The sequence below is a fragment of the Eptatretus burgeri genome, chromosome 4 (genome assembly GCF_056783735.1).
Source record: "Eptatretus burgeri isolate ZD-2024b chromosome 4, Ebu_testis_v1, whole genome shotgun sequence".
In the NCBI taxonomy this organism is placed as follows: domain Eukaryota; kingdom Metazoa; phylum Chordata; class Myxini; order Myxiniformes; family Myxinidae; genus Eptatretus; species Eptatretus burgeri.
This window is the reverse complement of record NC_140964.1, coordinates 125,508,174-125,520,605: the sequence shown is the minus strand read 5'-3', so window position 1 is coordinate 125,520,605 and position 12,432 is coordinate 125,508,174. Positions and strand designations below refer to the sequence as shown.

General features: G+C 42.8%; 1 long non-coding RNA gene across 1 annotated transcript in view; it reads left to right on the top strand.

The window, feature by feature from the left end:
• LOC147029042 (uncharacterized) overlaps window positions 1-4,874 on the top strand; it is an 8,720-nt gene extending 3,846 nt beyond the window's left edge. Inside the window, exons 2-3 of the long non-coding RNA XR_015056969.1 lie at window positions 608-720; window positions 3,373-4,874. This is a non-coding gene — a long non-coding RNA (uncharacterized LOC147029042). The remainder of the gene's footprint in view (window positions 1-607; window positions 721-3,372) is intronic.
• The last annotated feature ends 7,558 nt before the right edge of the window (window positions 4,875-12,432 follow it).

The following is a 12,432-nucleotide window of genomic DNA, read 5'->3' as shown; positions in this document are numbered from 1 at the left end:
CACAGCTGAGTGTGAAAGGGGTTTCAGTCTAATGATCAATGTATGCATGGACAAGAGATCTACATTGTTGTTGTCCAATGTAAGTTATTTGATGATCAGCATCAATGGGCCCCCTGTAAGTCTTTTTGAGCCAAGGAAGTACGTCACAACATGGTTGAGAAGCCATTGCTCTGCCACACAAGCAAGGCGGCAAAGCACACCTCAGATGCCTGAGTACAAGCATATTTGGAAAGTTTTGTAGACTACCAGGCTAGTTACCCCACCCACCCCCTTCTTACCTCCCCCCCCACCCCCACGAAGATTATGGGACTCGATTTAGCAATAGTCCCATGCTCTTCTTGATCCTTATTTTGAATATGAATAGTCATTGATTTTCAAGATCACTGACTGGCATGTTATCTTTGAGCTAATCACAAATATAATGTTAACTAGCATAACCCGCGCTCTGCGCGACTTGTTGGGGTGGGTGTGTTTGAGAAAGGAACTGATGCAGAGTATCAGTAGTAATTTTACTTTAATGCAGTAAGTGAATACAATGTTCAAAGTACTTCTTGATGCACAATGTTTTGGGTTATAGCATTGTCATTGTGGAACCCTTGTTTTGTAGTTGGTATAATTTGCACTGTAATGTCCGAGAACCGACGTGATCGTGAGAAGGCAACATATAGCTGACCGTGGCTGAACACCGGCTGTGGAAGATATAACCCAACTTCATCAAAGGTTTGGCCTTGCGCTTTGTTTATATTCATGCAGTAGCTGACTCTTACGGGAAACTGTTCTCTCAAGAATGAATTGCAAGTTCACATCTGATGGGGCCAGTTTGATTCGTGGTATCAACACATAGTCACCTTTGTTTGCCCCAGTTAGGATCTCAGCATCGAGAACATGGATGTGGAGATTCCTAACAATCAGTCGTGTACCACCGTTTTTGGCACGATTTCACTGTTTCAGAACCATTTTATTTACTTTTTTTGCACCATGCACCTGATATGGTCTTTGAGATAATGGAAGCCGAATATCACGTTACTCGAGCGCAGAACAAAGTCGAAGATAGCGCGACATGAAACCACAAATTGGGAAATATTATATATATATGTTGTGCCCTTTTTATGGACTTTTTAATAGAAGATGATTTTAATATTTGTGTCATATATATATATATATATATTTTTTTTTTTTTCTTTGTAAAACTTGCAGCAATTTGGTCTTTAACTGCAATGGCAAGTGAATGAATGAATAAATGAATGGTTTGGAAGACAAGTGAACATACTGTTTTAATTTGTATCCTCCAGCCATGCAAAATCACTAGGGATCACTAAACGGTAGAAAATCAGTCCAAAGCATTAAAATCTTCCCAGCTGTAAATGTCATTAGCTGTTATAGTCTGTGTTGCTATAATTTGTTGATAACACATACCCAGTCTTGTAAAATGCTCTCAATTGTGTGTGGATGCATGTCGTGTATGTGTTAGTGCCGTGGTGCTTATGGGGTGTCGCTCCGGCACAGATGTGACGAAGGCGGGGAGGGATTTGGGGATCATCACAGTATACTCACTACAAAAACTGAGACTACACCACTGGTTATATTCACCCTCTCATTTGCTCAAGGTCATCTGCCATCTGCTTGGAAATCAGCAAACATTACTGTTCTGCAAAAAAGGTGAAAAAACATATCCCTGCAACTACAGACCAATCATCCTCGAGCAAGGTTATGGAATCCATCATCACCTCAGACATTAAATCCTTCCTCGTCTCCAATGGCTTGATTTCCGATCATCAATTTGGTTTCAGACCAGGTTACTCGACCCTGGATATGCTGCTTCTGCTCTCCCAACATGGATGGAGGTGCTCAATGTCAGACATGAAATCAGAGCCATATCCACAGACATATCACGTGCTTTTGACATGGTCTGGCATGCTGCCCTGCTCACCAAACTCTATTCCTATGGTATCCAACGCCATCTCCACTCACGGCTCGCAGACTTCCTCTCCTGTCACAGCCAACGTGTGGCCCTAAGTGGAGTTCTCTCATCCCATCTTCCTGTCCAGGCTGGAGTTCCTCAAGGTAGCGTTCTGGGCCCTGTTCTTTTTCTGGTTTTCATCAATGATCTCCCCGTCTCTCTGGAAAATCCTCTATATCTTTTTGCTGATGACTCCACCCTCTGCCGTGCCATCTGTCATCCCTTAGACTGGCAAGCAGCAGCTTCTTTGCTCTCTGCAGATCTGGATAAAAGAAAAAACTGGTCCAACATGTGGAACATATCTTTCAATCGTGACAATTCTCACACTCTCACTGTCTCTCCAAAAGGACCGTTTGGAACCCCCCCTCCCCCACCATCAACTTTCTCAACAATCCTCTTGAAGTCCTTTCACTCAAGCTTCTGTGTCTCACGATCTGCCATGATCTTTCTTGGGAAAGCCACATTTCCAACCTGGCCTCCAAAGCCAGTCACCGACTGGGAATCCTCTGTTGTGCAAAGTCCTTCCTTGGCCCACCTGAGCTCCTGATCACTTACAAAGCTTTTGTCAACAGCCTAATGGAGTACTGCTCTCCCCTATGGGCTGGTGCTCCTGCCTTTCACCTTTCTCGGCTTCACGCTGTGGAAACCAAGGCATCTCGGATTATTGGTGTCTCCTGTGGTGAGGCTGAGTCTTTGGGCCTCTCACTCTCTCACCGCAGACAGGTCAGTGGTCTTTCTGTCTTCTACCATCTCCTCTCCGGTCTTCCCCCCCCCCTGTTCTGTATGAGATATGTCCCCCCATATTTCCGCAGGGTGCTCAAGATCCGACAGCAACCCCCTTCTGGTAAAACTACCAAAATCACAAATCGCTGTTCGCCTTCACTCTTTCATTCCATTTTTTTCCCACCTTTGGAATAAACTCCCACACTCTCTTCCATCACATTCTTCCCTCCAGGTCTTCAAAACAGCTGTTCACCTCCACCTTTGTCGTCCCACGTCCAAATCCTCGATCTTTTCTACCTCCGTTAATCCACCCCAAACCAACCTCCTTCAAATTCCCTGCTTTCCTTTTAGAAAGTTTCCTGTTGTGTAAGGTCCTGAAAGTCCCTGTGGTGTCCATCTTCTATTCCCGATGTTCCCCGCCCCATCTCTCTCCCTTCCACAGATCTCCAATGTCTCTGTTCCCCACTGTTTTGTCCTTCCCTCTCCCACCCTTCTTGTGTCCTGTCCCCCCCACCCCCCTGTTTTGTGTTTGCTCTCATACGAGCCTCAACAATGTATACAAAAAAAGTGCACAAGCCAACCTTTTCCACGGCTCTCCCAAAATGTGGAAGCCAACTCCAATCCTCTTAAAATGCACAACCTGCCTTCCTTTGACTTCAATCACGCCGATATATATCCTCCGTCTCCAGGGTGTGGCCTGCTCGTACCAAACCCGGGAAGGTGGGGCTTCTCCTGCTCGCCACGCCTGTTTGTCCCTTCTCATGGTTTTGGTCCGACCCACGGGAGTGCTGGAGTTGGGTGTGGTCGTGAAGGGAGGATGCCGGTATGATGACCAAGGCCCAAGGGGAAGAGCGGCCAAGCAGCTGTAGTTTCCGCAGCAGCACTTGGAGTGAGCTCGCCGCAGAAGTGAACGAAGCAGATACGGTGCAGCAGGTGATCTCATCGCTGATGACAGTGCTCCGTGTGCCCTGGACGAGTGAGCTTTGAGCCGTGGGGACTCCAAGCTTGGACACCTTTTGTTGCAATTTAAAATGTCTCCATTTTTGCTTTCTGGCTAATTTGCGTTTTCGTTCGATACATTTATTTTAATGCATAATATACATATTCATGCAATTTTAGATGATTATTATTCTTTCAACATACGTATATAATTGTAAGTTTGTTTTGTTTTTGTAAACCTGACAAATATCAGTCTTCAGACTGCCTTGTTCAGTGTTTGAAGTTCTCAATAATCCAAAATGAAATGAAAACCTCTTCCAGCTGGAGCTCAAGGCAAGCCAAGATTGTTTCAATGCTCTTTTAAAAGAAAACCAAACATTTGAAAAAAATCCAGGTGGACATTGACAAGTTCAACAGAAATCACAAATTGGCGGTGCGGAATTTCTTTCTGTTGCAACGTGGCATCCTCAAATGCTTGGTGGTGATAATGCGTGCGGCGATTCCTCTTTCATTACAAGTAATGGTGTACATGGATCACAGGTGTCAGTGTTTTCATTCGCACGAGGTTTCCACGTGTGTCTAAATAATGGGCCATCCATCAATTGACAAGATTGTCGCAGGTGATGGAGCTACAGGGTGTTAGGCCACTACATCTAATGGCCTTGAGGAGCAGGGCAAACTTAGAACGATTAACAACAAATTTTATTTCAAAGGAGTTGGAATGTAGAAGTACAGTCAGGTTAGGAACCGAATGGAAATGAGCTGGGAGAATGGCAACAACATAATATAGGATGCATCATTCCAACTGAAATGCCAAATTGGACCCCTGAGCAGTTTGAGCTTCTCGACTTTCACTCCATAGATGTAGGAGACTCTGCTGCCAGGGCAAATGGCTCTTTTCAAAGCCCTTTCTTCCTTCTCTACCTGCTGTTTCGTCATTACCGCAGTCTGTACATGACACTTAAAATGTAGCAGGTTGAACTTGATGAATGGCAAAACAATATTGAAGAACACTCTTGTCTGTAACTCTGAGTCTTCATTACACTGGCTCTCAGACGGTGTTGTACACACAAAAAGACTTTTCTTGTTAGGAATGCATGCTATGTCTCTCGCATTTTGGGAACTTTATGAAACTGTTCAAGTTTATACACAATTTTGTTTGCATCTAAGATTGCTGAACTCCATAGTTGAATTGTAGAACTCGATGAAACATTTTGATACGATTCTTTTTGTCTTATCTAATAAACTCTAACTCCCCTTGTCAAATATAGATACCTCTGCACTCACACTGACAATCCAGACAGAATTAGTTCCGTTACTACCCTTGGTACAAAAGTGATGCCTCGTATTTTATTTCTCACGAAATATAATTCAAGTTACAATGGTAACTGGAGACTTCATGGAACACTTTACCCCATGCAGTCTTGAGGAAAAGGACATTGGAAGGGTATTTTAAACTCTTGCTTTGTGTTTCTGAGCACGATCTACGTTCGTTTTGTTCGCGAGCCTTGTATAACAGGTGTGATGGTGACCACACAGCGTCATGCACCGCCATATTTGTCAGAATGCAGAATCTCAAACAGTTATTCTGCCCTCAGGGAATTGCTGATTCTCGTAGTCTGGTGTTGGCTTGGTGGTGAGGGTGGCTGGCTTGGGATCTTTGGGTTCTGAGTTTGAGCCCTGTTAGCTGCTGAATTAACACCAGGTGGGGTTGACTCATCCCGTCATCCTTCTGAGGTTGGTGAAATGAGTACCAGTGTACTAGTATGGGGCACAACATTAGGGGCACAGTCATGCCCCAACAAAACGACAGCTACCCAACAGCCAAGCTGCCGTACACAAGAAGAACAAGAAGCTGATTCTCATAGTTTTTCTCATAGTCACTCTGCCTTCGGGGTATGAATATTTTTGAAAGTGCCAAGGGTGCTTTCGATTGAAATAGAATACGGTTTGTAGAGGTTGTAGAAACAAAATTCGGAAGTTTAACACCGTTGATGCAGCATCTCTTACGCCACCTTATTTAATACGTGACGTAAGTTATTTGTGCCTGTTGTTTGTGTGCTTTATGACTTCCTTGAAATTCGGAAGTTTCCTGTTGGGAATGATTTTCAATTAAATTTGACTGCCAGACAGACAGGCACAGTGTAAAAAAAAAAAAAAAAAAAATCTCATTCCTCTGTGCACACACCTGACTGGGACAAATTCAAATTCAAAGTACTGCTGACCTGCAGGTTCGTTTTCCGAATCATGTTCCGACTGTTCTGGGCTGATTACATCCAGACTTGCTACATAGGATTAGCATGACCACAATTGATGTCAAGGTGGTGTTTTTAGATCGTCGTGGAGGATCTCTAAGTCTTACTCACCTTGTTCTTCATCTTCTTCTTGTGGACTTTTTTGTTTCACCGCCTACAGTTTTCATCGAAACTTCCTGAAGCTTGGCATATATATGTAAAAATACCCTGCACAGACAGTGACCATCTCCGATTTTTGAAAATTCTTCCTAGAAAAAAAAGTTATGACGTCAAAATATCTCCGCTCATGGAAATCGCCTAAATTATCTCCGAAACTCGGCAAGCTTTTTGAATTGTTTGTGGGAATCGAACAGGGCATTAGCAGAGATGAATTACCGCACATATGATGTATCACTATGATGTCATATCAATTTTTATGACGTCATTCCTATTTTTTGACTTTTTGTTTCACAACCCAGAGTTTTCATCGGATCTTTGTGAAACTTGCCATGTATATGCAGAAAGCCCACGCGCAGGCAGTAACCATCTCAGGTTTTGAAAACTCTTCTCAGAAAAAAAAAGTTATGACGTCAAAATATATCCGCTAATGGAAATCGCCTAAAAAATTATCTCCGAAACTGGGCAAGCTTTTTGATTTCTGTTTGCGGGAATCAAATGGGGCATTAGCAGAGATGAATTATCGCACATATGATGCATCACTATGACGTCATATCAATTTTTATGACGTCATTCCTATTTTTTGACATTTTTTGTTTCACAACCCAGAGTTTTCATCGGATCTTCGTGAAACTTTCCATGTATATGCAGAAAGCCCATGCACAGGCAGTAACCATCTCCGATTTTGGAAATTCTTCCTAGAAAAGAAGTTGACATCATAATATCGCCGCTAATGGAAATCGCCTATACCATTATCTCCAAAACTAGGCAAGCTGTTTGAATTTTTTTGCGGGAATCAAGCCGGGCATTAGCACAGATAATTTATCGCAAACCTGGTACATCACATTGACATCATATTCGTTTTTATGACGTCATCATTAAGAGGATGAGGATCTTAGCTCATTTGAGCTTGTTATCTTTGCCAGTGGTCTTAGGGGAGTGAAAGGTGGGGGAAAGGATGCAAATTCTCCATGTATATTTGCGTCATGTAGCGCCACCTTAAGGTGGGAGAGGGTATTGCAAGTCTCCACCATTTACAGTACACTATTACTGTCCCCCATGTTTTCCAGTTTGGTGAGGTGTTTTTAATTATAAGCAGTAGGCATGTTTTTACTTCATGCATGTAACCTAGGTTTTTTTTTTGTGGATACAGAGCTGTCAGTTACCTATACACTGCTCAAATAAAGGTATGAGTCAGAAGAACGTGCTGCATGCTTGGAACAAGATCGTCTGTCGGGCGGGTAATTGGCTCATAATAATAATAATAATAATAATAATAATAATAATAATAATAATAATAATAATAAAAGACCTGTTACAAAAAAGTTTTTGTGATGAAGGAAATGTATCCAGACCAGGTTAGTTTATCATCAATGATGACTCCTCAAAATTTATCTGAGTGAACCTTAGTGATGGGGACATGATGAATTTCAATATGGTTTATGGTATCAGGAGATTTATTCAAATTTGAAAAGAGCATGCACTTGGTTTTTGTTATTGTGGTTTAAATATAGTTTGTTGGCTTTGAACTAGGAGAACTTATTTAGTTTGGAGTTTAAGGTATTGCGTAAGTAAAAGTATTGACTTGTCACTTCTGTCTCAGCAATGGCAGTCGACTTTGAACCACAGATAAGAATGATCTCCTTGCATTGTGCTTATATTTTGGGCACAGTGTAAACCTGCTTCTCTTTTTACCAACTTTACCAATTTAGGACTTCATGGTCCTCTCATCAAAAGGTTGTAAGATTTTTCTCTCTCAAAAACAACTTTCTCATTTGTGCCTGTTTCTGCTGGTGTTCCTCATGACGATGTATGAGCGTGTGGTTTAAGTCGAAATTATACTCTTAGTCACCAACAATGAAGTATTTGAGGTAAGCCACATACATGAGAAAGATAATTCAAATTCGAAACAATACTCTCGCATTGGAGGCTCACAAACGCAATGTGCCTCTGTGCCGGGATCATTAATCCCACGAACAGCCGAAAAATGTTAAATTAACTGCGTTCAAATAGGAATTTCCCTGCGCTCGGATTCACTTTTTGATTCCCCAAGGTTATTTCGAATTTCGCCGAATTTGGTGGCAGAACACATGCACGAGGTGAAAGATGGGGGTTTGTTTTTAATTAAAAAAAAAAAAGAGATACGGTAATAAGGGATAGGTGGGACAAGAGGAACGGAAAAAACCAAGCGACACACAGACACACAGAGGGAGAGGGGGATATGCAAACTTGTACACAGTGATAAATTAATAAACATTTGTAACCAAGATATGGCGTCGCACAGTGCACCCTTACTAACAAAGGGAAACCAGGCGAGGACTTTCCAGTTGTGCACTAGCGGTCAGTGGAACAGGAGCATAATCGGCAGGGTGAAGGCGTTGTTGTGTGAGTCACCTTCTGGATCGAGGCACACAGCACAAAAAAAGATGCTCTCTTTCTTCTTTTTGTCCCACAGCAGAGATGAAAAGCGAGCTTTAGAGAGTGAGGACGCGTGTATGCGGTTGCCAGTTTTTACCACCCCGAGACTTGTCACGGCTGATCCCCATTGGTCGCTGCTCAGGATGGAGGCAGCACATCATCCACAGCATCCATTCTGCCCCCCATCTAGAAAATACCCACAGCCACCAGGGGCTGCTTATTACACGGTCTGGTGTTGGCGGCAGGATTTGGCATACCTGCTCTGCTTCCCACCTCACCACCGTGGCTTGTTCACACCAGCCGAATAGATCTTGATGTGGAGCACGAGGTGCTTCCGTGCCTTCAGAAAGTCCTGCTCTGGCCATATCTGCTTTTATAGGTAGCTTTCACACCTTATCCTGTCTATCCTAAAAGGTTAAATTCACTGACCTCTCCTCAGTGCACATGTTACGTACAACATGTTACATGGCAATCTAACTGACTCGAAACACATGGTCCGTACTAGAGGATGACTACATTCTAACTATGAATCCACCCACCCTTCCACATGACAACACTTATTTTTTTAATATATCCTCCATGAGGTGATAGGATAGCTCAGAACGAGTGCCTTTGAGCTGTATATTCCAGTTTCAATTCCTGACCCGATTATAAACTCTTTATTTTAGTTGTCCAGTCTGGGTTCTCGGTTTCTAGTTGAATTGTCAAGTCGTTTAGTTCATACCAGTCTTGGTGGTGTAATGGTTAAAGTGTCCGCCCTGAATCTGGTAGGGTCAGTCATTTGAACACTGGCCGAGTCATACCGTATCAAAGACTTAAAAAATGGCATGTGTTGCTTCCTTACTTGATGCTCAGCCTAAGACAATGCTGGGAAGGCAATGGCAAACCACCCAGTATAACCCTTGCCAAGGAACTGTTTCGGCTGTACAAATGCTCTGTAAAGAGTGTGGTACATCAACAGGTCTGGGTTCAGGCTCGGGCCATACGTTGATGCTTGCGCTACCTTCGGATGGTCTAAAAAAAACAAACTGAGTGTTCCTTCTGCCAGCATTAGTGTGTGGGCGTTAAAGATCCCACTGTGTCCTTCGTGAAGAGTTGGTGCGTTCTTGCTGACATCCTGGCGAAATTACAAGTTTCTGTCCTGACTATCACTGGGAAGTCAAAGGCAAACCACCCAGTGTAATACATTCCATGGGGCTGCTTTGTCAGCAGTGTACCTGCCTCTAGGCAGAACACTACAGACAGTCAGTCTGGGTTAAGATCCATACCTGACCATACAAGAGTTTCACAGGCAGGGGGTATGTACGTTGCCTGTCAATAAGTATATATGATATGTAAAGCTGGGGAGCCAATTGCTAGTATTTGTTGCTGTTAGATATTGAAGATCTCACAGTGTCTCTCAAAGAGTAAGCGATATTCTCCAGCACCCAGACATATTCTACACTCCTGCTGCAATGACTATCACTGGGCAGGTAAAAGGCAAGCCCCTCAGTGTACATCATTGCCCAGGAAGCTGCTTCAGCAGTCCCTGACACCCTGGAGAGAGTACGAGATTAATCCATCCATCCTCTGTGAGCAGATGTATCCACTTGTGCCATATTCAAATGAGATTTAGTACAACTGAAAACGTTTCTACACACCACAAACATGTGTTGCCCCACTAACTGATCCCGATATAGTGCCAGATGAAAAGCCAGCCTGAATTCAAAATGACGGCGATATTAACAAGTCCTTCATAAGGTGTTTATGAGTTTTTTTTTTCTTTCTTTTCTTCCGATAGGCGTTTGCTAATATTCTTATTTTGAATCGCAGGTGTATTTACATTCCTGGGAATTGAACAAATTATTTTCAGGGAAACAGAATTTAGATCCATTAGACTCCCTGGAGTCTTGTTTGGGGGTTTCTCCATTCATTCTACACTTGAATCCTCAGTTTGATATATATATATATATATATATTTTTTTTGGTCAAAATATTCTTCGTAATCACCTTCGCCACCAAAGAGGGATGGACGGAGGTTATGCTTGTATGTCCGTTTGTTTGTCTGCGAGCAGGATATCTCAAAGTTATGGATGGATTTGGACAAAACTTGGTGGACAGGTTGGGTGTGTCACAAGCATAAATCACCTTTTTGGGGGGTCGATCACCCTTAAAAAACTAAAAACAAACTACAGAACCAAATTTTGCACGTTGCCGAAGGGTATCCCAAGTACGGTTTTTGTCGGGGTAGCATATCTGGGGAGGGGGTTCAGGATGGGGAGAAGACCTCAATTCTCTTGATCAACATGTGTATCGTATAGTGCCACCTCATGGTAGCCGGTAGTACAAAAAAAAATTTCTTCTTATATAAAGATAATTAAAACAACTGGACAATATGTGTCACTGTGATATTGAAATCTGAGTGAGAATAATTATAAATTTTCAAGATGTTTCTTTTCACTCATTTTCAGCAGAGGTTCAAACCAAAGCAAACAATGAGTTTCATAGCGAGGTGGAAGTGATTTTTGCTCATGCCATTTGTAAGCAGCAAGGATGGTTGATGACGGTGATGTTAGCTGACTTCCAAGCACATGGAAGATGACACCTTGGACAAATGATCGAGTGAATACAGCAAAATGTTTGTGAAGAACAACATCTTGTCTTTTGATTAAATCTGTCAGCAAAGCGACGGGTAAAATGCACAGTTTCGGTTATGGAGAAGAACCCCATGCATTCAGAGATGTGTAGGATTTCCCCCAGACAGATATTTCGTTAGTTTGTACTTCAATAGATTTCCTACACATTGTTTCGAGGGATTTTGGGAGGGAGATGCATTGTGAGTTTAGCAGGTCTACCCCCCCCCCACCCGACTTTCCAACTTTTCGTCCAACAATCCATCTTTCAATCCCTCTTTAATCCTCTTCATCTGTCATTCCATCTTTTGACCCTTCAACTTCAGCTACTCCCCCAGTAGACTTTGAAAGCCAACCTGCTCCTGCTTGTTGCCAACCAAGCCAACCTGATCCGACGGATTGCGGCAATTAACAAACAGACAGAGAGGAGTGAAAGCATAATCTCCTTCACCTTCGGTGGCAGAGGTAACAAATGTAGAATTACGTGATTAAGTGACAATGAAATGGATACAATCACTTGTGGTTCTGGGTCTGAGCACATTGGACATTGGGTTGTGCAGTTTGTCCTTCCAGTTCATTAACGCTTGGTTTTTCAGAACTGCCACCGAAGTTGAAGGAAGTTATCTTTTCACCCCTTTCTGTCTGTTTGTTAATTGCCGGAATCCTTCGGATTTCAGCAATTATGTTGGTCGGTTGTGTGTGTCATTCTGTGTGTCTGTCTTTGTTTGTTTGTGTGTTTGTTGCCCATTAATTTCTCCCAAAACCCACCTCCTTCGAATTCCGTGTTTTCCTTCCTGAAAGTCCCTGTAGTACTATCTTGTTTACCCCATGTACCCCACCCCATCCCTCTCCCTCCCACAGATATCTTATTGTCTGTATTCCCCATTGTTCTGTGCTTTCCTCTCACTCCCCTCTTGTCTCCTGCCTTGTTATACGTTTCTGTGTATTAGCTCTTACATGAGCCTTGACTTGGTAACACAAAAAACAAAACTTTTAAAAATGCTTCACTTTCCTTATTTCTCTGTCAGGAACAACCAATGTGTTCTTCTTCATTGGAATATTTTATCCTCCTCCTCAGACCTTCAAAGAATCATGATCCGGTCAAACACTTGGAATACGTCTTTTAATCCTGACAAATCCCACACTCTCACTCCGTCTCTCCGAAAGGTTATAACCCTCTCATCTACTGTCTTGACAATCCCATTGAAGAAGTTCAATCACTTAAACTTTGAGGCCTCACCATAAGCCATAATGTTTCTTTGGCAAACCACATATCTAAGTTAACCTGCAAAGCCAATCGCCGACTGAGCATTCGCCATCGCGCAATGTCTTTCTTTGGCACACCTGAACTTTTATCAACCGACAAGGC